Here is a 26,584-nt window from a genome sequence, read left to right as displayed (position 1 = left end):
AACTAGTTGACAGAGGGAATTTTCTTCAGCCACTGGTTTATATCAAATCCGCAAATTCAGTTGTCTAGAAAAAAAGAGACAGGGGCAGGAGAGAGCCAGAGAGGCCATTCTAATCCAGGTTATTCCTGAAATTTGAATTTGACTATGGAGAAGGTATTGATTGTGTAGAAAATTGATACTTTCTCTAAAAATTAGAGTGAAAACTTTCCAGTGGAATATATATATCACTCATAAAAATACAGTCCCAAACAACATTATCAGCCATGTCCAGCCCATTTATGCACACACACACACACACACACACACACACACACACACACACATCCCTCACTGCAGTTACAGAACACTTCATGTTTCCTAAATAGAATAAATCCCCTCTTTCCTATTTCTGTGCCTTTGGACATTTTATCCTTTGCAGGGTGTTCTTCTCTGAATTGACAAACTACTTATCCTTCAAAATGCAGCAAAAAAAAAATACTGCTTTCTCAATAAAGTCCTCCAGGAATCCCTCAGTGTCCCATAGCAATATGTATACCCTCTTAGCTCAATGTCCCTCAACCTTCTTTGCACTTAGGCACCCCTGGAATCTGGGACCATCTTGTTAGTAGCAGCAGCTCACTGGGATTCTATATAAAGGGAGTGGCAGGGTGAGGAGTGGGGGGACAATGCCTCTCTCTATTATAGAGTTGAAATTTCCACTCCTTCCCCACTCCTACACCATCAAAAGTTTTGGTTTGTCCACCCCCAATTCCAAATTCTATAGCCAATCACTGCTCCAGTTATTTCTTTTGTCATAACATCTTATAAATACTTGCTTACACCTCTGTCTCTAATACTAGATGCCATTATTTGTCTTTATAGTCATCATGCCACAACCCCTCATACACAGTAGGTGTTCAAAAAGTGTTTGTTCAAGGAAAAGGTAAGTGAGTGAATGAATTAAGTAAAGGAATGATTTCTGGGACACCATAAGCAGTTAGCATCCATAATTAGTGAAGAGAAGAACCAAAAAAGAAAGTTCTTCAAACTGAAAAGAGAGGATGCTAACCAGTATCATGAAATCATATGAAAGCATAAAACTCATTGGTAAAGATAAATATATATTCAAATGCAAAATAAAATAATATTTTAATAATGATGTTTAAATCACATATAACTCTAGCTATAAAGGTTAAAAGTCAAAATTAGTAAAAATAACTATACCTACAACAATTTTAAATGGGTACATAATATAAAAAGTTATAAATTGTGACATCAAAAATATAAAATAGTGGGGGGGGGGGAGTAAAATGTTGAGCTTTGGTATGTGAATAAAGTTAAGTTGTTACCAACCTAAAATAGGCTGTTTATAAGATGTTTTATGTCTCGTGGTAACCACAAAGCAAAAAATTTATGGCAGATACACAAAAGATAAAGGATTCAAAGTGTACAACCACAGAAAATTATAAGATCAGAAAGGAAACAGTAAAGGAGGAAGAAAGGAACAAAGGATCCACAAAACAGCCAGAAAATAATTAATAAAATGGCAATATTGAGTCCCTACTTATCAATAATTATTTTAAATGTAAATGGACAAAATCAACAAAATGAAAAGACAACCTACAGAACAGGAAAAAATATTTGCAAACTGTATATCTGATAAGTGGTTAATAGCCAAAATATATAAGGAAATGGGCTTACCATATGATCCAGCAATCCCACTTCTGGGTATGTATCCAGAGGGAATTCTAATTCAAAAAGACACATGTACCCCAATGTCCTTAGCAGCACTATACACAATAGCCAAGACATGGAAGCAACCTAAATGTCCATCAACAGATGACTGGATAAAGAAGCTGTGGTATATTTATACAATAGAATACTATTCAGCCATTAAAAAGAACAAAATAATGCCATTTGCAGCAACATGAATGGACCTAGAGGTCATCATTCTAAGTGAAGTAAGCCAGAAAGAGAAAGAAAAATATCATATATCACTCATATGTGGAATCTAAAAAAAAAAGAAAAAGGACACTATAAACTCATCTACAAAATAGAAATAGACTTGTAGATACATATATAGATGTAGATATATATATATATATATATAAACAATCTTATGGTTACTGGGGTAAGGGGGTGGGAAGGGATAAATTTGGGAGTTTGAGATTTGCAAATGTAAGCCACTATATATAAAAATAGATTAAAAAAACAAATTTCTTCTGTATAGTACAGGGAACTGTATTCAGTATCTTATAATAACCTTTAATGAAAATGAATATATGTATGTATATGCATGACTGGGACATTGTGTTGTACACCAGAAATTGACACACTGTAACTAACTGTATTTCAATAAAAAACTGTAAACTCTAAAAAAATCAAAACACCCCACAAAATATATAAGGAACTCATTCATCTAATAGCAAAAACAAAAACAAAAACAAAAACAAAACCCTCCCCCAAAGTGTCCAATTAAAAATGGCAAGAGGGGAGGAGGAGGGTATAATTTAAGTGGGAGAGCTTAGCATGCACGAGGTCCTGGGTTCAATCCCCAGTACCTCCATCAAAAAATAAATAAATAAAAGTCTAATTATCTCCCCTCACACACACAAAAAATGGCAAGGGACCTGAATAGACATCTTTTCAAAGAAGACATACAAATGGCCAACAGGTACATGAAAAGATGCTCAACACCACTAATCACCATGAAATGCAAATCAAAACCATGGTGAGATATCAATTCACACCAGTTAGGATGGCTATTATCAAAAAGTCAAAAGATAGCAAGCGTTGGTGAGAATGTGGAAAAAAGAAAATCCTTGCACACTGTTGCTGGAAATGTAAGTTGGTATGGTCATTATATAAAATAGTATGGAGGTTCCTCAAAAAATTAAAAATAGAACTACCTTATAATCCAGCAATCACATCTCTGAATATATATATATCAAGGCAATAAAGTAACCATATCAAAGAGATACTTGTACTCCCATGTTCACTGCACTATTATTCACAGTAATTAATATGTGGAAACAATCTAAATGTCTGTCAACAAATGATAGATAAAGAATATGTGATATATATACACGTGTGTGTGTATCAATGGAATATTATTCAGCTTAAAAAAGAAAGAAATTCTACAATTTGCAAAAACATAGATGAACCTGAAGGATGTTATTCTATGTGAAATAAGCCAGACACAGAAAGCCAAATGCATGATCTCATATATTTATAGAATCTAAAAAAAAAAAAAAAATGCCAACACAGACTGTAACAGACTAAAATGGTGATTACCAGAGGCTAGGCTAGGAGGTAGGGGAAAAGGGGAGATATCAATCAAGGATACAAACTTTGAGTTATAAGATGAATAAGTCTTGGAGGCCTAATGTATAGCATGGTGACTATAGTTAGTAATAATGTATTATAAACTTAAAATTTTCTGAGAGAGTAGACTGCAAGTTTTAACCATACACACACACGCACACACACACACACACACACACACACACACACCAGGTAACTATGGGTGGTGATGGTAATCAACTCACAATGTATATGTATATCAAAACATAATCTTGCACACCTTAAATATCTACAATTTTTATGTTAAAAATAAATAAATAAATAATTTAAAGAAACAATAAACAAATTTAAAAAAGAAAAACTCATCTGAACCTCAAGGTGAGTGGTTTCTTTCCTTCTAATGAATATACTACTTCCAGCCATTCTCTATCAAGATAAATAGACTCCATCATAAAAGGATGTCTGCTGAAAGCAAGAAAGTAGAAGAAACACTACTGAAATATAACAAGCTGACAGAGTACATTCATTCCTAGCCTCAGGACTTCCTTCTGCACTAGTCTCCAACTTTAAAAAAAATACTTGTTTACACTCCAAGAAGGTGAGGCTGGGACGTCACCTCCAGATGGGTTCAGAAGGATAATTGCCTCTGATCAAGTTGTCTGTCAGCCATAACTGTTACTAGTACTGTGAGACAAGCTCCCTAAGTCAAGACCATTTAACAACAACAAAAAAGGAATCACTGCTTTCTAAATGTTTCATTTTCCCAAGCAGATGGCTACCTTCTCCACTGTCTTAAAGGATTTTCAACTATCGTACTATATATACTAGCATACTACTTGCACAGAGCAGTAGTATATCCATGTATTAGAGGAAATAAACATATTTATTTACATAGCTTATGGAGCATTTCCCTAAAATACTTTAGATGTTTTATTTCTTCATAACAACTGAATTTTGTCCATCAATTGGAAAAAATTGTAACACATTACCTGTTAATTATTTAAGAATTTAATTTTCTTGAGTGGTGGGAAGATTGTGAATAAAATAGAAATATCTTCAAATTTTCCAAAAATTTTATCTTTGATTCCATTTTACTACCACTTATCAGACAGATGGTGCAGGAATAAGAGAACAGTGATGAGGAGAGGAAGGAGCACACGGGAACCACGGTTAGTGCTTTAAACTTTTATTTACACATCCAGTTATCAAGATCTGTTCTCATTTTTAGATTTTATAGAAAAATGGATTTAATGTGAAGATGTGGAACCTATCCATTTATTTGAAATATTTGATATACTATCAATTCAAAAACAAACAGCTGAAAGAAAACTGAAACAGTTCATCAGTCAGAAATTTTCAGAAATATCTAGATGCACTGAACACAATAACTTAGTGACTGGAGTTTTTAATTTTCTCCCAGACAACTGGAAATCTTTGGATAGAGTCTTCTAAGTTGTTCTAAGATTCTCTCAAGCATACGAATACATAACAAATCATAAATAACATAAAAATATAATTGCAGCATACTCTGATGTTAACTCCGACACTTCTTTTTTTTTTTAATTTTATCTTATTGAGTTATAGTCAGTTTACAATGTTGTGTCAATTTCCAGTGTAGAGCACAATTTTTCAGTTATACATGAATGTATATATATTCGCTGTCACATTCTTTTTCACCGTGAGTTACCACAAGATCTTGTATACATTTCCCTGTGCTATACAGTATAATCTTGTTTTATCTATTCTATATATACCTGTCAGTATCTACAAATTTCGAGCTCCTAGTCTTTCCCTTCCCACCCTCTCCCCACTGGCAACCACAAGTTTGTAATCTATGTCTATGAGCCTGTTTCTGTTTTATATTTATGTTCATTTGTCTTTTTCTTTTCTTTTCTTTTTTTTTTTTTAGATTCCACATAAGAGCGATCTCATATGGTATTTTTCTTTCTCTTTTTGGCTTACTTCACTTAGAATGACATTCTCCAGGAACATCCATGTTGCTGCAAATGGCGTTATGCTGTCGGTTTTTATGGCTGAATAGTATTCCATTGTATAAATATACCACATCTTCTTTATCCAGTCATCTGTCGATGGACATTTAGGCTGTTTCCATGTCTTGGCTATTGTAAATAGTGCTGCTATGAACATCTGGGTGCAGGTGTCTTTTTGAAGTAGGGTTCCTTCTGGATATATGCCCAGGAGTGGGATTACTGGGTCATATGGTTAAGTCTATTCCTAGTCTTTTGAGGAATCTCCATCCTGTTTTCCACAGTGGCTGCACCAAACTGCATTCCTACCAGCAGTGTAGAAGGGTTCCCTTTTCTCCACAGCCATTCCTACACTTCTTCACCAGAGTACAGGTCTTGTACCTAAACAGTTGTGTCAGTACTGAGTCTTAATTTGCCTCTCCCCTGTCCTGAATTTATATTTCTAACCCTGGTTGATCTTTTATACATCCTCACATTGCACTATGCCAGACCAGTCACTTCCTGGTAACAGGACGATACACTAAAGATGGGAGAGTTTTGTGCACTTTGCAACTGTTCTAAATTCAGAGCTGCAAATGCAGGCTTTCCATTTCGGCCATGGAAACTTCATCAACCACATTTCGATTGCTCCTGTTATTACTGCTTCTGTTCTGAATTGCTGTTCTATAATTCCTTATGCAAGAAGTAGAGATGGCACTTCTATGTGACTAATGTCAAATGCTCTAAGCTTTCTTGCCTGAACTACCCTGAGTGAAAGTGATGGGACACCAATTGTGGCTTTCAGAATGAATAAACCCTGCTCTCATTCAACTGCTCTTCTCAAAGTTGCCCTTAGTGTCGAATTCCAAGTGGAATTATTTTATTATTGCTTGGACACTCTTTTTCCCCCAGCTTTATTGAGATATAATTGAGATATAGCATTGTAAGACGCAGTCTTGATGTAAATTTTATATTACTGTACCATGACTCGGCTTTTTAACCAGCTCTTAGTCCTCAATGGACATTTTTGAAAGATGCTGATTAACTGTTTAATGAGGAAAATACTCTGACTCACTCAACAAACTCTCCCCAAGTTTCTAAGCACCTTTGAATATAATTAAAACAGATAATGCTGGTGGGATGTCAGAAAGCTTCTTTTTTTCCACTAAAGCCAGAGTAATTCAGAAGAGTCTAAGATTGGTACAAATGGGATTCAATTTAAATATAAGGATCTAATTCCTGACTTTAAGGCTTTAAATCTTGTAGAATAGTAAAAGTTTGTCATCTTTTTTAAGAGTTCTTAGAATAGACAACGTTTGCACAAATATTGAGAATCTACTAAATATCAAGCACTAAAACCAGTAAGATGGTCTTAGTTCCCATGAAGCTTGCAGTAGAAAATCAAGGCAGCTAACTAAACAAGAAACTATGATAAAGTTTGATGTGTGCTATGACATAGGAAATTCAGGTACTCTGGCATCAAGGAAAAGTCAAGAAAAGATATTCTGGAAGAAGTGCTACCTAAAAAGATACTGAAGGGTGGGTGAGTTGCAGTTAGGAGAAGAAGGAAAAGAGGTGAAGAATGTTTGAAACATTCTCCAAAGCACTGATTTATTTGTGGTAATGAAAGCGCAGTAGAAACACAGAACCGACAGAAATTCAGAATGAGATGGTGGAGTGGTTTGAGAGGAAGATGAAACCCAAGGGTAAGAGTGGAGAGAAAATTGCAAGCCATTTTAAGGAACTTCCCCCCCCAGGGAATACAGGAAGTTATTGAAGGGATTCTTATTTTACAAAAAAATGTCATTGGCAACAATATGGTCAAAAGATTAGGGACAAGTTAGAACGTAGGAGACCAAGTAAGAAGCTGTGAAAGGTAATGGCGACTTGGATTAGGATAATGGCAAAGGGAACAGAGAGAAATGAATGGAGTCGGGATTTTCTGAAAGTCAGATAGATTGGCTGGAAGGGAAGGGAAAGGAAAAGAAAGATGGGAAACAGGTAAGGAAGAAACAAGGTAATAGCTCAAGTGAGGTTATTACTGAGCTCAAAAATATGATTATAGGAATTTAAGCACAGAGCTCTGTTTTCATCAAATAAAAATGGTTTAGATTATTCAGAGTCTTTCTTGTTCAATGGTTCTATAGATATGTGTCTCCTAGTCACTTGGTGCTAAGACGAAATTTAATTTTTCATATTATCTCTAGCTCTAAGTACTCTCTGTGAAACAACCATCATCATTCAGACTTCTAATTAGCCATCCCCATATGTAGAAAGATAGCCAATGTTCACACTTTTAACACTATAAAATGTCTGTGTGTAAATTTTGATCTACTGAGCATAATTTGAGAAGGTACAGATTGGGAAATTTTTTTTGAAAAGTTACAATGTCATTATTATTTATTTATTTATTAAACTTTTTTTTATTGAGTTATAGTCATTTTACAATGTTGTGTAGATTGAGAAATTTTTGATGCAAAGTATTTTGAATTACACAGCAAAAGCATATTTTCTATATGACATGTATTCTCCTAGAGACGAAGAACTAACATATTTCTTTACATAGAAATAATTAAAAAACCAAAATCTTAATGAATTCCCAGTTAGACCCCATTTTAAAGGATTATTAAAAGAATACAGAAAATTAATCTATTCACGATACAGGGGATCTTCAATATTTATATGTGGTTCTTTTAAAATATATATTACATGTCTACAGAAATTATTGGTAAGAAAAATATACTGGAAAACAGTCTACCGACAACAGTTCCTATTAGAAGTACAATGAATGTTTACAGAAAACTGAGTGAAATAAAAGTACTGAAAATAAATGTAATTCTGTCCTGCTCAGTATCAATATGCTGGGAATATATTTTAGAATCCTAACATTAATACAGAGGAACACAATGAAGTCCTAGTAATCAATGTATCATTGTGAAATACTGAGACTTTTTAGGATTTTTTTCCTAAAAAATATCCATAGCACCTGCAGTAAGTAAAGGGTCTAGATGTGTACATACGTCTAGTATAACAAACTCCTTACTTCCTCAGCCCCTAAATCTGTTTACCTTCCTATGTTCCCTGTATTATTGACAGTTTGCTCTTGCTACTAGGCATCAAAATAAAAATCTGGGAAGCATGCTGGACCTCACCCCTGACATCTACTAAGTCTCTGATTTCAGCCAATTGTATTTCTTCAATTTGTTCAAATTCATCTTTTGTTCTCTAGAATCACCTCTAGCCCTCAAAGTCTCTCGCATGAATTTACTGCAATATTTTCCTAACTAGGTTCCACTCCCTCGAGTTTTTACTTTTCCTTCAAATCTATCATCCATGCTTCCACCAAAGAGATTTATCTAAAACATAGATCAGACCAGGTCACACTCTGTCTAAACTTCTTTATCAGCTTTCCAGTTTTCCTTGCAGTATATAGCTTTTATTTCTTTTTTGAAAGGTTTTTAAATGGAATTTTAAATGTTATGATCTCAGAGACTTCCAGCCTGATAATGACAGAACTTCTTGCATCAGACTAACAGTTCCTCAGAAAATAATTACAAACTCTGCACCAAATACTTTTAAAACAACACTGTAAAAGCACTAGAGAGCAGCCAAAAGCAGGCAGAAAATGGAGGTGATCTGCCCCTTGCGATGAGGGAATTACATTGGATTCATACAGGTTTTTCCCCTGAGGCCTTCTCTGGTCTCTGTGGTGTTTGAGATATAGAGCTCCAAAACAGAATTGCAGACTTACTGGCCTGAGAAGGGAAATGAAGTATTTCCCTCCAAGAAAAGATGAAGTCACAAAAAGGGAGGTCTTAAACGTTGCACATACATATGACGTCATTTATATGAAGAATCTAAAAAATAATACCGATAATAATGACACGAATTAATTATTATTTTGATTTCTTGAATATGTGTAAGCACATTTGACTGTCCTTTATGATTGGATTACCGCATTCTGTTGATTCTTATTTGTAGTTGGCTTTATTCCTTTGATAATTATGTAAGTTTAAAAAGCTAAAGATCTAATCTGTTCTTAGAAACAATTAGTACATATATGAAAACTAAAAAAGTACACAGTATACTGTTTATATGTACTTACATGCAATATAATGTGAATGTACAGTCAAACTGTAATAATTCTACAAAATAAAACTGGAAAAAAGTTGCACATAAATATCCCCTCAAATCCTCGCTGATCTCCCCAGCTGCGCGTGTGTGGGGAAGAGCGTCCAAGGAAGCCAGAGGGAAAATGACTGAAAGGCTGAAAGAACTAATCAAACATTTTAGCTGTCACCTGCTGCAGAGAAGCAGTTTAGGGTTCAAGTCCAACCAAATTAGAGGGGTTTGGTAAACATTTTGGGTTTTCCACTGAATTCCAGAAAGGTCACACATTGAAAATAAAGATAACATTCTAGGACTAAGGGATTTTCTCTTGAACTAAGGAAAAAACTAAAATAGGCCTGATTTAGCAAATTGTCAAACCAAACCCTGTAGGTTCAAAACGATCTATAATTCAACTGTCTCCTAGAATAAAACTTAACTCCAAGTAAGGGTTAGCAAACTACAGTCTATGGCTTGTTATTTAAGAACCTCAAGATAAAAATGGTTTTTACATTCTTGAAGGGTTAAAGAAGAGGAAGCAGAAGCAGAGGCAGGAGTGGCAGCAGCAGAAGAAACAGAAACTGTTAAGAGGCCCACAAAGCCTAAACACTTACTATCTGTCCCTTTATAGAAACAATTTTCCAGCTCATGGCATGTCTCCAAGGAACACAGCATAACTTAGTATTTGTACAGAGATGCTTAAACTTTTCAACTGTACCATAAAGAAAGTAAAAAATAAAAACTCTCCATGTTCCCATTTCCACTTCCCAAAGGTATTATTACTAATAGTTTCTTCTCTATCAATATATTCACACACATGCCTCTTAAAACACTATTACAGGTTGGATTATGGCATGTATTTAAAGTATATACTACTCTCAAACAGCTTCTTAATACTTAATAATATATTCTAACTGTTTTCCGTATTAACACACATAACTCATTATTTTCAACTGTTGCTTAGAAACTCACTGTACCATGACTTATTTAGTCATATCCCTGTAGGTGAATATTTAGTTCACTTGCAACTTTTTGTTATTATTATTGAAATATGCCTTGACGGTCTTCGCATGTGTTGCAGTGGGAAACATATTCATAGAATAAATCTCTAGAATAGGAATTTGGGTCCAAAATTTTACATATTTCAAATTTTGATAGTGATAAAAGATCTTCCATAAAGATTGTACCAATTACTAGAGCAGTATCAAAATATCTGCTTTCCTATTCACACACACACACAAAACAGAACCCAGCATAACCTGGGGTTTTATGATGTATCATCCACCGTGTCCCATATGCCATTAAAAATTACTAGTAATGTAAAGAAATAGGTAAATATGTCTCAAAGTCAAGAGAAAAATCAACTAATGGAAACAGATCCACAATGCTGGCCCATAAGAAATTCTTAAAACAATCATAATAAATATGTCACATATAGCTTCTATAGGTGAAGGGAGGAGAAATTCCAGGAGAGCTCTGTAAGCTGAAAATAACAAAAACACAAGTGGAAATCCTAGAACTGAAAATTCAATATCTGAAATAAAAAATGCATTGTTTGGAATTATTGGTAAAATTGCATACAATAGAAAAAAAATCAATAAGCATGAAGACTATGTAAGAAAACTCCTCCAATTTAAGCATATAGAGATTAAAAAAAGCTTCAAGGATCTATAGGGCAGTATCAAGCAGTCTAACTTGTGGGTAATTAGAATTCCAGCCGAGAAGAGAGACAATGGGTTAAAAAATGTATATATCTATATACCGACAGATAAATTTAAAAAAAAAATCTAAATTTGGTTGAAAACTATGATCCAAAGATTCAGGAAGCTCAGTGAATTCCAAACAGGGTAAATACAAATGGTATGGTTTCAGTTTGCTTCAGAGAAAGGTGGAGGGAACCCGTGAAGTCGGAGGCTGACTTCACAAAGCTCATCTCTAGCTCTGCGAAGAGTGCTCACCTCTCCATGAGGACAAAGCCTCGGTCCCTGGTTAAAGTAGTTGGTAAAGAAAAAATGAACTTCATCCTCAGTTGCCAAATTTGTGTACATCTATTATTTATTCAGTTTCTACTATGTGCTAGCCATTTGGGTGCTTTAACACGTCCTGTCATTTAATCCACACAAATTTATGTATAATTTTACAGACCCTATGACTCACAGAGGTTTGTAGCTTGCTCCAGATCATAAACCTTGTAACTTTTGGAAGTAGAATTTAAGTACAATTTTGTCTATAAATGAAACCTATACTCTTTCTACCAATCTTTTACCTTAGACCCCCTCACACACATATATACATACACAGAGTTCAATAATTATTTGCTAATTTAATGACTAATGTTAAATTATTACATGAATCCAATGACATCTTACTCACTGTCATTCCCCAGATTTGGTCAGATATGTCCTGCAACCAGCAAGTGAAGCTCTGCCCACACCCTGATCCAAACCTGGCCAAAGCAGTTAAATATTTGCAGCTTCAGACTCATCCACTGATTCAATCTAGAATTACTCTTATTTCCCTAAACAGAATAGTTAGTGTCCCAAGATCATCCCATCAGGCTGCTTTCTTTGCTCAACATCTGGCTGATTTGCTCTATGATTTAGTTCTGAGCTCATACTTTAGTTTCTTATTGTGTATTCCCTTTGCTCACTTAGGCCTGGGGCTGCTCTCGGCGGGAACCCAGTCATCAAGATATCTACCCTTCAGTATGAGTGGACCCTACCCTCTTTATCCACTGGCAGGGATTCTGAATCAAATTAAATGGGTGATTTTGAGTCACACTAATGACTTGGAAAACACTCTGTCTCCCTTGGCTATCAGACACCAGCCTAGACTGAGTACCAGTTTACTTTTTGGTCCTACAGGCATTCAGAAATGTTCTATTACGCATGGCTATGATGATCATTCTAACAACGAAGGTCATGTCCTGAAAAATCATAGTATTTCCCAATTACCCGATTCCATCCTTTATGCACCAGGCAGATATAGTGGTCTCAAATGCCCAGCAGCAGAGCCTGCTTAAGATTGTGGAGGTTTCAAAATCCAATCCTCATGAACATTTATCTGAATATGAAGAGTGGTAGTATTTGTGGTTGGTGAGCATTCAATCTGAGGTAACACATGTGAAAACTTTGCCTTTACAAAGTAACAGAGGTAATATTAACGAACATTTATTGAGTATTTGTACGGGCCAGATTTACACATGTAGCGTCTCATTTAGTCCTCACAACAACCATAAAAGAGGGGTGTGGAAGGAAGAATAATGGTCTCCAAAAGATGGCCACACTCTAATCTGCCTAACCTATGAAAATGTTACTTCATAATGCAAAGGAGAAGTAAAGTAGCAGATGAAATTAAGGCTGCTAATCAGCTAACCTTAAAATAGGGAGAATATTGTGAGTTATCTGGATGGGCCCAACGTAACCAGAAGAGTTCTGTAAATGTGGAAGACAGAGGCAGGAGAGTCAGTGTCAGAGTGATACAGTGTGAGAAAGACTTAAATGGCTGTCGCTGGCTTCAAAGATGGAAGGAGATCACGAGCCAAAGAGCGTGAACAGCCTCAAGAAGCTGGAAAAGGCAAGAAAGAGACTCCCCCGTGGGGTCTTCAGAAGGAATGAAGCCCTGCTAACATATTGATTTTAGTCCAGTGAGACCCACATCAGATTTCTGACCTACAAAACTGAAAGATAATTGTGTGTTGTTTCAAACCACTAAGTTTGTGATCATTTATTACCGCAGTAATAGGAAACTAATACAGGGAGCCACTATTATTCCTCTGAATTTAAGATGAGAAATTTTGAGTCCCAGCTGAGGGGAGTTAATTACCTCAATGGACAGTCTCACAGTTTGGATTATGAATATGGTGAAATTTCTGCTTATTTTCTTTAATGACTTTGTAATTTCTGCTACCCCTCTCCCCAAAATGGATGTATCGCACTAGTTGACTGCACTTAGTCATATAACATATGGCTTTAAAAACTAGAAAACTGGCCTGCATATAATAAAGGAATTTTTCTGAAAAATTTTCATCTCGCAATCACGGGATGAATATTTCACATACCTCAAATGACAAAAGCATCCTCCCAGCACCAGTAAAATTTCCATGTAAGAAGTTCAGGAACTAAAAAAAAAAAAAAAAAAAGTCGATAAAAGGGAGTTATCCAAGCAAAGAAATCTATCAGAAAACGGTTTAAATCTATCAGAAAATAGCTTAAAACTGGGAACAGCATATGGATGTTTATAACCAAGCTAAAATGGCATTTTCTATGGTTGACTGTATAAATCAAACTGCTGTATCTCTTGAAGTCAACTAGCTCATATTAGCGTTCTTGGTATGTAGCAGAGCTTTAGTGTTTGTGCCAAATTCCTTAGAAGTGTCAGACACATCACAGGAGCATATTTCATGATAAGCCCATGTGTGTTTTTATTAAATATTACAGTAAATCCTCACCTGCATAACTCTGAATAACGTATTTCTGTGTTAAATCCTTCACCAGGCAATGATTTACACTGAGAACAAAAATGCCTCAAGCACCTTCATTTTTAGCACTTTGTTCCAGTGACTTTAATCTATAGCTTACTTCATGAGCAAAGTATACACTGATATATCTAATGGGGCCTAAGCCCTATTTGGCTTAAGATACCATCCTCCAGGAAAATGAAATGCGGTTACTAGTATGAAGTCAGCTAGTAACGTAAAAACTATGTTTAGCAATTTATGAATTTCATTTGTAAGGCTGCAAAGAGCCAAGACAACAACTGTCTTAATCATTTGTTCCTTATCCTATTTCCACCCACTGACAGGCAGCATCTGGGTGGCTCCTAGGGCTAAGCTTAGGAGTCTGCCCAGGGAAGAGCTCTCACACTGGCAGGGCTCTCTTCCACCCCTCACACTCAAGCTCCCTCCAGGTCCAGCAAATGAACACTCAGGAACAAGTTCTCACATGTGCTTAGGCCATGTATTCAAGTCCCCTTTGTCATGGACTTTCATTTCTGACTTTCTGTCTTGAATGACAGAAAGTCTAAAGATGTGGAAGAGTATTTTTCATCTCATGCATCTCCAATTATTCTATGTATACATCTTGGCTACATTAGTCACCTACAGGCACAATATTGCTGCATGACAAATGAGCCCCCAAAACTCAGCGGCCCATAGCAATAAGCATTTATTCTTAAATTTGTGGATCTGCATGTGATATGGTTTAGCTAATCTAGGCTCTCTTTCAGGCTATGGTTTGGCTGGCCTTGGCTCCTGGCTACAGGTACAGATCAAGTCTGTTTCAATTATCTTTGTCTGGGACTAGGCTGATGGGGAAACAGCTATCCAGGGCATGTTCTTCTCATGGTAGGACACTGGAGCACAAGAGGGCAAGCAGGACCATTCAGGTACATTTGTGGTCTCTGCTGTGTCACCCGAAGCAAGTAATGTGTCCAAGCCCAAAGTCAAAGAATAGGAAAAATACAGTCCACACACATGAGAGTAAGGCAAGGGAGGAAATGATATAAATCTCTCATGGGAGAGTGAAGAATTGAGACCAAAATGCAATCTACCACACTGGCCCATGTCCATAGGATATATTGGGCTTCCTAGCGAACCAATTCCTGAAAGGAGTGGAGTAGAGGAGTGTTTAAAAAAAAAAAAAAAAAAGCAAACTGCAGTTAGAATACCTATGAGTTCCCAGCAATAAATCAAACCGGGCAGTTATACATTAGATGGTTTTGTTTGCTGGAATCCATAATTCTCACATTTTTAGCATAACTGTAATTCATCCACACCTTCTTTTACAGTTATTCTCCCATTTTCCCCATGTGTAGATATTCTACTACTAGCACTGAGTTATTTAAAGATATTGATAGACTTGGAGTTTGAAAAGCCACATTTTTAGTCACAGATCTCTTGTACTTTTTTTGAAGTAACCCTGAGTGAGTTCTTGTGTGTTTCATGGCCTTGTCTTTAAACTATAACAACACCTGTGCTGCAGAGTTCTTGCAAGGATTAGACATAACACATGTAATACTTCTGGCACATGGTAGGGGTCCAAAACATAGGAACAGACTTTCTCATAATTTGTCCTTCTTCTCTCCCCTTCTCTCTGCTCTTTCACCCAGCATCCACCACAGAAATTCGTGTGTTGGTTCAGAATGGTCAGTGGACATCTGACCATTTGTCCATTTTGACCATTTGTGAGAAGACAAATAGTAATTTGGGGCCACGCCATTGGGGGTCATCAGGAGCGCACCATCTGGAGATCTTTCTCACAAGTCGCAAGTCGCAAGTCCCTGACTTTGTTCTCATTCCTGTGGAATATCTTAGAAGAAATGTAACAAATACAGAATGTCAAGCATATCAGTGTCTAACCGTACCATCAGTTTTCAACAAGGCTACAAAGAAAAACAAATTCCACTTCCTGCCAGGGTGCTTCAGGTCAATAGGTTTTAGAAGCTTTAAATATTCCTTTATAAGAAAGTAGAACTTGAGATCCAATACTCCACCTCAACCTTGATGTCTGACCCCACTTCAACTTCCTAATATATGTTATAATTATAACTTATCAATAAATAGTGTAGTCGACTAATCACAGTCTATTTCAAGAAGGTATACCACTGTATTCTTGGCACAGCAGATGCTCTATGAATATTCGTCAAATAAATAAATAAAAGAATTAATGACTAAATCTAAATTTTAAACTCTAGAACTTCCTAATTAAATACAAACCAAGTCCATTAACTTTACTTCTCAACTCAAAATGCATTTTTATTACCTGCTCCAGAGTGACTTTAAGCTGTGATTTCAAATAGCTGTCAGTTCAAGGTGTTCATATTTGAATTATAATAATTTACTCTTTGAGACTTACTGTGTAATAGCTTATTTTCTACTTTATATGCATGCAGCATTTAGGGGTTAAAGAGGAGGTCATTATAATCTAACCAGAGATATATTTAAATTTATAAAATGAAAAATAATGCTAAAATGAAGCTCTCATTGTTCCATAGTTTGATCTTTAAACAATTGGGTTTTAACTTTTTAATTCTCATAAAATGATATAATTACACTTAGACTTATTTATCATATTATCCTTGCTTTAGAATAAAAGACAAATGCTTGTGAATCATTTGAAGGGATTATCATAAAATCACACTTCAGAATTTGAAGTGAAGCAGCAGTTCAAGAGCTGCCAAGGAATTTGCTAAACAATAAAATTACGTTAGTGTCCATGTGTGCACACATATATGTATATACATGTATATGTACCATATATACAATATATTCCAATCCACTAATTGATATAAATATATATGTAATGCATAATAATGTATGATATTTTATTCATATAGTTTTATTCATATAATGTACTTATAATGCAAAAGTTTAAATATAGTTTCAAACAATGCATTAAACCTTAGAGTGTACTTTTCGTGGAAAGGTTTCTAAGTAAAATGATTTTTTTCTAGTCACATTAATTTAATTTGAAAAATTTATAAAACTATAAGAAAAAATAAAATTGAATATAATGAAGATATTCCTACAATTCTCACTGGCATCATCTAGGGAAAAAAGCTCTATTAAATTTTTGGTGTATTTCTTTTTTTTTCTTGTGAAGGTATATGGGGGTTGGGGAGAATTAACAAAATTAAAGTCATACTGCATAAACAACTTTGTTTTCCATTTCTTTCACTCAACAATACATACTATAGAGTAAGCATACCTTTCAAAGGTCTTTATTTGCATCATTTTAATGAGTGTATAACATTCTATACTATGTGTTTACCCAATCCTCTAATTTTGGACATTTAAGGTATTTTAAATTTTCTAATGTCATAAACAAGACAATAATTATGGTCTGCTGCTAGCTACTCTGTTCAACCCAGAAGCAGGTTTTAACCTAAGTACACAGTAATGCCTTCTTTGGCCAGATTTTCAAACAAGGACAACTTTTTAGTCAACCAGGTACCTACCCCTGGTTGAACCAGTCAGAATCACCAGAGAGTATATGTTCACAGGGTAGAGAATAGAGCCAATCAAAGTGCAGTAAATGTAGTGGAATTCAAAGGTAGGCAAGATGGTTTGGGGTGGTACAGGGACACATGAGTAGTTATACATTTGGTTTTTAATGAGTAATAAAGTATTATCAATAAGGCAACCTCTTTGCATGAATTCTTATGTCAGTTTTAGTGATGATTTATGCCTCTCATTCATTCATTGAACAAACATTTATTGAGAATCTCCTAGATCCTAGGCTCTGTTTTTAAGCATTGGGGATTTCACTATAAACAAGACAGATAAGATTTCTACCCTCAGGAGGCTTATATTCTAACAAAATAAATAATAATTAAAAAGTAAACAAATAATAGTTTAAGTTCAGGAGGAAATAAAGGAAAGTAAGATAACAGAACATGACTGGGCAGCCTTGGCTTCATTTTGGATAGAGAGGTCTGGGTACTTCTTTTCACAGAAAGTACCCCTCCTAAGAAATGAAGGAAAGAGATCTGTGAAGATCTAGAGGAGTAGCATTCTCAGCAGAATAGGCAACAAGGACAAAGACCTGAAAGAGAGAGTAAGCTTGGTGCATTCCAGGAAACAAAACCAGCCTGCTTGACTTAGGTAGACTGAGCAAGGGGAGCTGGTAAAGATGAGGTCAGAAGGGTGATTCTGCAGCCAGATCATAGAGGGCCTTGTAAGACTTGATAAGGATTTACTTTGTTCAAAGTGTAATAATAGCAAGCCACAGGATGGTTTTAATTGTGTTTATTAAACAAATTCATATTTTGAAAGTATAATCTGCTGCTGTATGGGGAATGATTGGAAGAATACAGGAACAAAAATAAGATAACAAGTTAGGAATTTAATTAATGCCACAGCCAGATATAATAACTTGGACCAAAATGATAGAGGTGGATGTGGTAAGAATTGCTAGATTCAAGGTATGCTCTGAAGGTACAGCTGCTACGACTTATTGATGAAAGAGAAATGAAGTTTGAGATAATAAAGGATGACACCCAGACATCTGATTATGTAACTCAGGCAATGGTGATGCCATATACTTAAAAAGAGAATCTGTATAAAGAGCAGATTTAAGAAGGAAAAATTATTAATTTTGGTTTTAACATGTTATGCTTTTTAGACATAAAAGTGGAAGTATCCAGTAGACAGATATTCAAACCTGGAGTTAGGGGTGGGGGGTTATTATCAGCCCGAATATGCTATTTAAAGCCTGGATGAGCTTACCTAGGGAGTGATTACAGACAGTGAGAGGGCAGGACCTGGAGCTTCAAGCTGGAGCACTCAAACATTGTGAGGTCTGGAGAGAAGGGGGAGGGTACAGAGGAAACCAGGAAGCAGGAATTGGGAGATGAGAGGACAACCAGTAGAGTATGGTAGGCAGGAGGGCAGAGACGAAAGTGCCTCAGAATGGATGACAATTGTGCCAAATCTGCTGGGAGGCCGCATAAAATGAAGATTGAGAATTGATCGTTGCTTTTAGAAATATGGAGATTGCTGGTGATTTTCACAGAGCAATTTCAGGGGGCTAGTGGACACAAAATCCCAATCAAAGTGAGTTAGAGTTAAACAAGATAAGAAAATGTGATGGTGAGTACAGAAAACTCTCAAGCAGTCTTGCTGTAAAGGAAGCCCAGAAAAGCTGCTGGAGTCAGAGTGTGATAGTAAGTCTAGGAGGTTCTCTTTTGTTTATGGAGATGAGAGGTCTATTTGTATGCTGATGAGAGAATAATCTAGTAAGGGGGTGCAGCAAGAGTGGAGGAACTGTCCTTAGGAAGAGCAAGAGCTGCCCATCCTTTGTGGCTGGAGGGAAGACCGAGCGTGAGGGCAGGAACTGGAGGCTGGTGGATTTGATAAGGGGGAAAGGAAGCAGTTCTTCTCTTCTTGCTTTTATTTTCTTAATGAACTTTTAAAAATCAAGGTTATCAGCAGAGAGTGAGGACTGGGAGGAAATGTTGGAGGTTTGAAAAGAGAGAAGAAGATATAAATCAGTCGTTTGAAAAAGTGAACAGGAAACTGACCAGAGAATTCTAGCAAAATTATCCTACAGTGCTGAGAACTCACTTGAGATTTGTGGCAACAAATGTAAAGCGAATGTGTTTTCCTCCCATCCCATTTAGCTGCTTGAATGTAGATGTCGAGTAGGCAGAGTTGAATATAACGAGGGTTTGGGTTTTGCTAAAGAAGCACAATGGAGATGGAGAAGGACAGAAGAACTGAGGGTGCATGAAAGGGAGTTATGGTGACAATCTACGGAATCTAAACTGAGTAAGAAAAGAAGGACAAAGGAGAGGACTGGACAGAGAAAAGGTCATGGGGTGGATTCATGAATTATTGAGGTGGTGCTGTTCTTAAGTGTTCTTGAGGAAGCAGGAGGAAATGCTGTGTAAATCAGAAAGTGGGATGATGGAAAACAAGAATTTGGAGGGTACTGATAATGATAACATCTAGGCTATGACTGTAGGAGTAACAGGTTTTGGGAAGCCTGAGCCCAGGTAATCTTTAAAAACAACCCCAGCTTATTGAACTGTGTAGCCAAATTTGAGAACCAATGATCTATACAGATGTTGAATTCACCAAAAACAATGCCAAGGGTGTTATCAAATCAAACTTGGGTCCACTCGCCCACAGCGCAGCAGAGCCCATCCACTGACACCAGGTTGTGGTGAAGGAAATTATAAGCAAGCAAGGAGAACGGGCAGTTCATGCTCAAAAGACCCAAAGTCCCCAAAGGCTTTCAGGGAAGGGTTTTTAAAGACAACATTGGGTATGAAGGTTGCAGCTTCCAGTTGGCTGGTGGTGAGGTAACAGGGTGATGTTTTGGGAATTTGAATCATCAACCTCTGGTTCCAACCATTCTGGGGTCTGGTTGTGATCAGCATGCAGTCACCACCTGCTACTTGGGTGGGGGGTCTTGGTTTCTGCAGAACAACTCAAAGATATGAATCAGATTGTTATGTATATTGCTTGAGGAGGAACTAGGATTCTTATTTTATCCCTGAACTATTGTCATTACTTTTCTTGCTTGACTGTTTTTCCTTTGTTTCTGCATTCTCCCACTTCCCTAATCAGTAACTGGTTGAGTCTGCTCTTTAGAACTCCAGGAAGGCTAGGAGACTAAAACCTTATTATACAAAATAGAAACAGGGGACACAGAGAGGCTTCTGTACGCACAGAATCCTGCTTGGTTTCAGTATCTCCCTTTCCTTTGATACTCCTCAATTCTGAAGGGAACAGGGATGGGACAAGAAAGGGAGTAAAGTTTTGGATAGAGGAATTAATCATAAACTTGACAGGGGAACTTGATTTTCAGGGACTTGATTTCAAGAGCAGTGGTAGAGGGAAATGCAGTGAGTCTTTGCTAAAATCTTCAGTGCAACAAGCAGAGTGACGGAGTGGATAGGATATGAAAGTAGCTTAATATAATCTCAAGGGAACTGGGGTTTCTGAAAGAGAAGCAATGATGAGAAACAAGAAGAATACCTATTTTTATATTCTCACCTCCAGGATCTGGAAAGGTAGGGTGTGGAAGCAAAAACAGCCACCATTTGAAAGAGAAGCAGGTCAGCAGGATGTGGGGAGGAAGACTAAGTCTTAGAGCAAGAAGGTGAAGGTATTCAAAGAACAGATTGAGAAGAAAATTCAAGGAAGACAATTTAATAGAGAAGAGTTCAAAGGTAAAAGTTGTTCAAGCTCTGAGTTCCAAAGGCTGCCCTGGAAAGGACTGCAGTTTGAGAAAAATGAGAGAATGGGTCCAATAAAGAGATATGCAGAAATGTATGAATAAGAGTCTCTGTGTTGTTATGAGAGGCTTGGACTTGTGATGACTAAGGCCAACAGAGTGTGAGACGTGATGATTAGTCCCATAGACTCTCAGGGAATGGTGGGAAATTAATTCTAAGTACAGCTTCTGATGCAGGAAAACGGATATGGGGCATGAGGAGGGCAGTGTCCCAGGCCTCAGTTCAGCCCCTGGGATGTGCCCCACCAGGTGTGGGTCCTTGACTTTGCACAGGAAAGAATTCAAGCGAGAGCCACAGCTGAGTACAGGTAGATTTATTTAAAGAGATACATACTGCATAGAGTGTAAGGCAAGAGAAAGGCAAGGAAAGAGGTGTGGGAATTGGGTGCTCAGGTTAAAGTAAAAGTAGGTACACACTCCATAGACAGAGTGCGGGCCGTCTCCAAAGAGGAGGGAGCGGAAAAGGGCCACTAGGCATGGTGTTGTCAGTTTTTATGGGCTCAGTAGCTTCACATGCCTACAGGTGGGAACATTCCAACTGCCCTGGGCAAGGGGCTGAGATTCCCAGGAACTGGGCCACCGCCCATTCCTTGGCCTTTTGCTGTTATCCTTGGGGCTGTCATGGCACCTGCGGGGATGTTATTCATCACACTGTTACAATGAGCATATAATGAAGCTCAAGGTCTACTAGAAGTCAAACCTCTTAATCCTTAAGGCCAACTAGGAGTTGAATCTTCCACCATTTTGGTGTTAAATTGCTGTCATTCCTTGAGTGGCTGTGCCCTGCTCCCTTCCCTCATGTCTCACTTCCTTCTTGGGATAGATTACTTAGGTAGCGTGTGGTGATGGAGCAAGTGGAGGAACTGAGTGGGCGAGGCAGGAGCCTGTGAGTCTCAAGCCCTTTAAAGTTGGAACCAAGAACAGTGTCAAAAGAGGTAGTGATATGGTGTAGGATCCTGCACCCATCCCCCACCCCGCACCCCTGCCTCTTGTTTATAGAAAAGCTGAAGTCTCTCAGGCCTTCCTGCGTCATACAAGAGCAGAGTCAAGTAGCTGATGATTAGGACAAGTCTGCACGCAGAGGGGGATGGTGACAACTCTGACCGCCTATCTGAATGATTAACTGAGATTACTTCCTTGTTTCCCTTAACATTTTCATGGCTTAGCAGAATCTTCAGAGATGGTTTGGGGGCAGGGGGCAGGGAGGACACTGGATCCACCAGATTGCTGGCATTCTGATTAAAGTCAACTTCCCTTTTTGTTACCAAGGCTGTTGCCTCCAAGATAATATGCCTGCCCCTCCCTCAAACAGAAACCAATTACTCTTATCTAAGTCTCAGGAAGCAGTTGAAACAGAATAAACAAGAAATGGTTAGAACCAACCAGTCTCAAGATGGTGGATGATTTGACTTTCAGTGGTCCTTGAGCTTCATTATATGCTCATTGCAATGTATTAGCATGCTAAATGACACACCCACCAGCACCATGACAGTCAATGATTGCCATGGCAGCAACCAGGAAAGCCCATACAACGATGGGTAAGAAAGGTGATTTACTCCAGCACACCCAGAGGGAGGATATGACAGAAGCTCCTAACGAAAATTCACTTGGCCCAACCTGGAGCTGGAGCTGTCTTGACTGGCTATCTTGGATGACAGTTCCCTGCTCAATAGCTTCTCTTTCCTTTTCCTCACTCAAGCACTTTATTTCCCTCTCCTCTGTAGAGCAATAAAGCAGCTTTTCACTTTGTCCCTCTGCCTCTGCTGTGAATTCTTCCACACCCAGCAGCAAGGACCCACACTTCAGTGAGCTTCCTAATTTAGGGGTCTCTCTATCTGCTAACAGTAGAAGAGTCCTATAGGATATAAACTATAAGCCTTCCTTAAAATCTTTGACACAAGCAATGAAATGGTCTGACTTTCTGAACTTAATGAATTATGTTGCAATTATCTATTTATGTGCCTGTCTACAACTAGGCTTTAAATTGCCCCAGCAGAATCTTTTTTTTTATCTTTTTACCCCTAAGCGCCTGGTATAATGCCAGCTATAGGGGAAGTGCTTAATAAATGTTTGCTGTACTGAAATAAAATGCTTAAAAAGCTGAAGAAAAAGTTTTATTGTGTCTAGAGTGAAGTAACCAAGTGAGGCACAATATTTTGTTAGAAATTCTAAATTGCAATCTTACCAGGCTGGACCTATTGCTAAATACGCTTATATTTCTAACCACAAACAGCATTTTTATTTTTTACATGTTAAAATAACTAAATTAAAATGGTTTCTGCCAGGAATTGATGCCATAATATATGTGGTTAAGTGTTACATTAAGAAATCAATATTTCTAGCCTGCACTAAGTACATTAAGGATCCCTTAATTTAGAAGCATGAATAGTGTGTCTGTTTAAGATTCATTTCATGAAAAGAAAAAATAAATGAGAATAGCTAATCAAAGGAGACAATGAGGCCTCAACATTGTAATTCTAAAAACTTTGCTCTATTTGGGGCACAGGTTTTCCCCTTTTTTTGGAATTTGTTGTTTGGAATCAGGGCAATTTAACACAAAGCAAAAGCAAAAAAGAGATTCTCTGTGTAAAGAATTGGCTGTCTGTTCTCAGTCTCTTGTGGTAGAATCCTGTTATATTTCTTCCTTATTTATACTAATATATCTCAAAAAAAAATTCCAAGTGTTTAAACAAATACAATGATTTGCTAGAATATTTTTTAAAGATCTTTTATATGCTGTATATCAGAATAAACCCCAAAGTTAAGAATTTGATTATGAGGGGGAAAAAATGAAGGAAAATAGAAGAACTCATCCTATTTGGATGCAACCCAAATGCAAGGAAAAAATTCAAAGAAAAATACTCAAATATACAAAAATTTATAAAATCACAAATATGTAAATCACAAAACAATTGAAAGAAAAAATATTTTCCTCAAATATGAAAAAGAGTTAATATCAATATTCAAGTGTATAAAAAATTACCTCAATAGTTAAATGGTCAAAGGATACAAATAAATTCACATAAAAAGAGCTAAAAATTGTAAAAAAAATAAACTTAAAATAATAAACAATTAAAATATTAGTTAACACTTATCAAATGAGCCAAACTAGATTAATAATAATCCAAATGCTAGTGAGGGTTTGGTACAAAATATTTACACAATATTGGTAATATTGTAATTTAGGATAACCAATTTTAAAACATATTGAAATGTTACTGTTTTAAAGTTCATACCTTTATATTTAATAATTCTAGCTTCTCAGTGAAAAAAACAATAGCATGAATACAAAATTTTCTAAGATGTTTATCGTGTATTTACAATTGTAAAGTTATAATAGGAACAGTCTGTACAAGTTACAACAAAGGGATAGTCACAGTACCACAAAAGGTATGTGGCACTTGAACTACGTACAGTAGTCCCGCCTTACCTGTGGTTTCACTTTCAGTTACCTATGGTCAATTGCGGTCCAAAAGTACTAAATGGAAAATTCCAGAAATAAACAACTTATAAGTTTTAAATTGTATGTCATTCTGAGTATCATGATATAATCTCACGCCATCTCGCTCCATCCCGTCTGGGACATGAACCATCTCTTTGTCCTGCTATTCCACCCCTTAGTCTCTTAACAGCCATCTCAGTGATCAGATCAACTATTGCACTATCGCAGTGCTTGTGTTCAACTAACTCTTATTTTACTTAAAAATGGCCCCAAAGTACTAGAGTAGTGGTGCTGGCAATTCGGATATGCCAAAGAGAAGCTGTAAAAAGATTCCTTTAAGTGAAAAGATGAAAGTTCTTGACTTAATACGGAAAGAAAAAAAATTTATGCAGAGATTGCTAAAACCTACAGTAAGAACTAATCTTCAATCCATAACATTGTGAAGAAAGAAAAATAAATTCATACTGGTTTGCTGTTGCACCTCAAACTACAAAAGCTATGGCCACACTGTGTGATAAATGCTTAGCTAAGATTGAAAAGGCATTAAATTTGTACAATAAGGTATTTTCAGAGAGACCACGTTCACATAACTTTTATTACAGTATATTGCTATAATTGTTCTATTTTATTATTATTACTGTTAATCTCTTACTGTGCCTACTTTATAAATTATACTTTATGATAGGTATGTATACATAGGAAAAAACAGTGTATATAGGGTTCAGTACTGTCTATGGTTTCAGGCATCCAGTAAGGATGCTGGAATGTAGCCCCCATGGGTAACAGACCACTGTAGTACATGACACTAGAACAACTTCATGGAGCTATTAAAGGTAATACTTATGAAGTCTATGTAGCCACATGAGAAAATATTTATGCAGATCAATAAAAATGAGTAAGTTTAAAACTGTATTGCAGTGAGATTATACCCAATAAAAAAAATGTGGAACTTGGATTTAGACTAAAAGGGACTAATATTTTAAATACAATTGCTTCAAAATTAATAATAGAAGTAGCTAATATTTAGTAAGTACTTAGTAGTGCAAAACACTGCTCTAAGTACTTCATGTATTTTATTTAATGTAATCCTCAAACAACCCACTTAAGTAGGTATTGTCACCATTTTGTAGATGAGGAAATCGAAGTCCAAAGAGGTTTAACAGGTTTCTGCAAGGTCACTCAGTTACAGTTACAAGGCAGAGAGTCAGAATTCAATCCCTGGCAATCTGGCCTCCTGACGACATAACAATGAATTACTCTTCTTTTTCAAGCTGTTCTGTACTATGGTTAAGATATTGCTTAAATGATTAACAAAGAAGGAATTTTCTGCAAATCTTTCTACTAAAACAAAGCTAAAGATGTGGAAAATAGATCTCTTTAATTCTTTGCCAAATTCCATAGGGATTTCTCTAACTCTTCAGAATTATTTATTTTAAAATAGCCTGGAAAACAAGGACTGACACTCCATTCCTACTATCATTCCTAATAAACCAGTCCCCATTACAACTTGGTTCAGGAAGAGTTAATACAGCTCACTCTCCAGAGCAATCAGCTCCGTAAGGCATGCTGGGATAAAGATAATATTCTTTTGTTCTTATCTACCTGGTGAATATTGCTACAGTTCAACTGTAGAAAAAACTACAATCAAAGCATAGAAAATCATGTGTGCTATGTGAATAAACGCAAAGGCATAGGCTTGAAAAAAATGTGCTACAACAATTGGGGTTTTTTTTCCTCTGTCTAATTCTACCTTGAGCATTTTTGCCCAATGTCATAGCATTCTCTTCTTGCTTTCACTCAACAACAAAGGTAAATCTGAGTGCCCTCCAGCACACATATGCAGTTTAGATTCCTTTTAGAGGAACAACCCACTGATTTCTCTTGCATAGTGTGAGACCACAGGGTTGCAGTGACGTTTTCAGCAGACTCAAAATACTGATTCATCACTCCAAACTAGTCCTCTTCTCTAGCTCATTAAGAATCAATATTCTTTTTTTATTTTTAATATATTATGGTTTAAATATTTCAGAGACTTTAACTACAAG

At 36.6% G+C, this 26,584-nt stretch overlaps 1 long non-coding RNA gene across 1 annotated transcript in view; it reads right to left on the bottom strand.

Moving 5' to 3' along the window:
* Positions 1–13,329: 13,329 nt before the first annotated feature.
* LOC116152598 (uncharacterized) overlaps positions 13,330–26,584 on the bottom strand; it is a 111,271-nt gene continuing 98,016 nt past the window's right edge. The window contains exon 3 of the long non-coding RNA XR_004136130.2: positions 13,330–13,476. This is a non-coding gene — a long non-coding RNA (uncharacterized LOC116152598). The remainder of the gene's footprint in view (positions 13,477–26,584) is intronic.

This window comes from Camelus dromedarius, chromosome 10, assembly GCF_036321535.1.
Source record: "Camelus dromedarius isolate mCamDro1 chromosome 10, mCamDro1.pat, whole genome shotgun sequence".
Lineage (NCBI taxonomy): Eukaryota > Metazoa > Chordata > Mammalia > Artiodactyla > Camelidae > Camelus > Camelus dromedarius.
The sequence above is the reverse complement of the archived record's forward strand: the minus strand, read 5'-3'. Positions and strand labels throughout refer to the sequence as shown.